Here is a 2,729-nt window from a genome sequence, read left to right on the forward strand (position 1 = left end):
CAGCAGTAAGTCAATAGAATGTTAAGCTGCATAAATAAAAAGATAATGTGTTTCATTTCTGCAGGGTGTTGCTCAGACTACACCTATTAACAGGATCGCCTGGTTTTGCAGAAAATACACACAGCAACAGGTTTTGTCATATTATCCTGGTAAGTCAGATCTGACTTAAGTCTTTAAGAGTTACTTTGCCAAAATGGAGCAGGAAATGGATATTCCTCATTACTGCAGCTAAATGAAAACATGCACAGATATGGAAAATTACTCTTTGCTGGTGTACTGAGGTATGTGGAAGCGGAAGCATAACTTCGCCTGGAATGACAAGGAGGTGGGACAGTTTGCTGTTTCTGTGACTTCCAGGGATTAAATTCAGCTTCCTCTTGCTTAAGACCTACATGAATAAGTCCTCACAGGGAAACAGACTACTGCCTTCTTTCCTCCCTCTGCATGTTTGTATAAATCCTGATACTCTACAGCAGCACTAGCGCAGGGGAAGGCAGCCTTCATCTCTCCCCCTTTGCAGAATTACATGCTGAGAATAAGTATGAAACCCATGGGAAACTTCAGCCTCTGTGAGGCAGAGGAACCAAAACCTTCACACCCAAATAGCAGTGAGGCACATCACATACTCCAGCCACTCTGAGTTCCCAGCATTTCTCACCTATCGGCACAAGTATGTGGGGTTTTGGCTGTTGGCCCCAGTGGCTGGGCCCTCGTGCTCAGCTGCCCAGTGAGCCACTCTTGCTCACTTCCTCACCCTTGAACAAGGATTTTCCACTGCCCAAAACCGCAGCTTTGGCAAAGGATTTCCTTGAAGCTGCTCCAAAGCTGAGAGTTAGCAGAGGTGCCAGCTTGCTGCTGGGATCCCCGGAGGCACTTGCTGCAGCTGCACCTCCCTTTCCCGAAGGCAGGCAGTCCCACAGCCCAGGGCTGCAAGGAGCAGATGGACTTGGCTTTGGGCAGGACACTGGGCATGGCTGCTGTCCAGCTGAGGTGTGCAGGTTTGCCTGTGGCTCCTTCCACTGCTCTGGATGGAGCAGCTCACCTCCATCAGCGTGGCAGGGGCCCAGCAGTGCAGCAGCAGTGCAGCTCAGCCTCTCCAGCCTCTGAAAACAGCCAGGTGCAAAGAGTGAGGGAAGGTATTGCTCTTCTCGTGCAAGAGGAAATGATGCCAGTTTTCATATTAAATAGTGCAGATGCAAGCCAACTCTAATTCTTGCTGAGAATCAATTGCTTCAGTAAGTCACAGCAACCCTCTAGCTTCTTCTCTTTCCCCACCATACTCACAAAAAATCTGTGGGTGCAATGCTAGAGGGAAGAAAACACCAATCTCTCAATAACTGTTTTGCATGAAGCCCCTTTTTCTCTCCTTGGCCCAGGTCAGTCTCCTGCTCCACCCAATGGTTAACCCCTGGCCCTTCCTAGAACTGGGAGCAGGACTGGCTGGCCTACAGCTTTCCAAGCAGAGTGCAGAGGCTGCACTGGGACTTCAGTTGGCCTGAAGTGGTTCAAGAAGTGCTGAAAGCAAATCTTCCCTGAGGCCCTGGTGTAATCCACAGCAAGGTCAGATCTGTCTGGAGTAACAAGGCTTTGCAAACTGTCAGTAGCATGTAGACAGGCTTAGCTAACAGTTTAGAGAAATTGCTGGTAAGTGAAAAGGTATCATTCATCAGTCTGAGGGAATAATCCTCACATAAGACTATAAATCACTTGGTTTGTCACTTTATTGTGCCTGGGATTAAGCTGTACAAATTCTGGAAACACAGCATCTCTGACTTCTCTTCAAAGAAACTACACATGGTTTGCCCAAAAACTCCATGTTTGTCATCACATGGGAGAGCCAACATTAGGATTTTTCCTACAAAATGGAGTAAAACCCTGAGCCTGCTTATCTTTGGACTAACTGCCAGCATGATAGCAGTTTTGTAATACTTTTATGTGTTCCTAAGTCTTCTGCAGAGCCATTCTTCCTATCAGGGGCCAGAGTTAAATTTTTGTAGCGATAGTGGGTTGTCTCATTGCAGAACAACGCACGTTTGCGTTTTTCAGGGCCTCTGACTGCTGTGGCTATCTCGCCCTCTGATCCATCTCCCCTGGAGTGTATTCGAACATTCCAGTCCTCTGAGGAGCTCTCAGGCAGCTGAAACTCAGCAAGCCAATACTGCTGGGGACTTCCAGTGTCGCTGGGGATGCCCCGTGCAGTGCCGCTTTCCCGGACTGCGGGCAGGTTCCGCGCACAGCGAGCGGCGGGACGCGGCACGGCCGGGGCTCCCGGGGCGGGAGCCCTTCAGCCCGTTAAAGGCAGCGGAGAGGCTCGTGCTGCCCCAACTCGCAGGAGCTGCGGCGGGGCTGCCGGCGGGGCAGCGCTGGCGTTGTGGCTCGCGTTCCTACGAGTGGCTGTCCCCCGGCCGTCCCGCTGTCCCGCTGTCCCCGGCTGTCCGGCATTCCCGCATTCCCGCACGGCCGCTCCCGCCGCGCCGCGGCACGTGCACGCCGGGCCAGCGCGAGCCCCCCGGGGGCGGGGCCCGGCGCGCGGCGCCGAGTGGGCGTGGCCACGGAGGCGCGTCTGAGGCCTCGCGGCCGGCGGTGCGTGCGCGCGTGCGTGTGGGGAAGGCTAGGGGAGGGGAGGGAGGAGATACGGGCCGGGGGAGGGCGCGGCGGAGGCCGCGTGACGAGCCCCGCGCCCATTGGCGGAGCGGCCGTCACGCGGCGCCGCGGCGGGAGGCGATTGG

Source organism: Onychostruthus taczanowskii, unplaced genomic scaffold (assembly GCF_017590055.1).
Source record: "Onychostruthus taczanowskii isolate IOZ18803 unplaced genomic scaffold, ASM1759005v1 scaffold20, whole genome shotgun sequence".
Classification (NCBI taxonomy): domain Eukaryota; kingdom Metazoa; phylum Chordata; class Aves; order Passeriformes; family Passeridae; genus Onychostruthus; species Onychostruthus taczanowskii.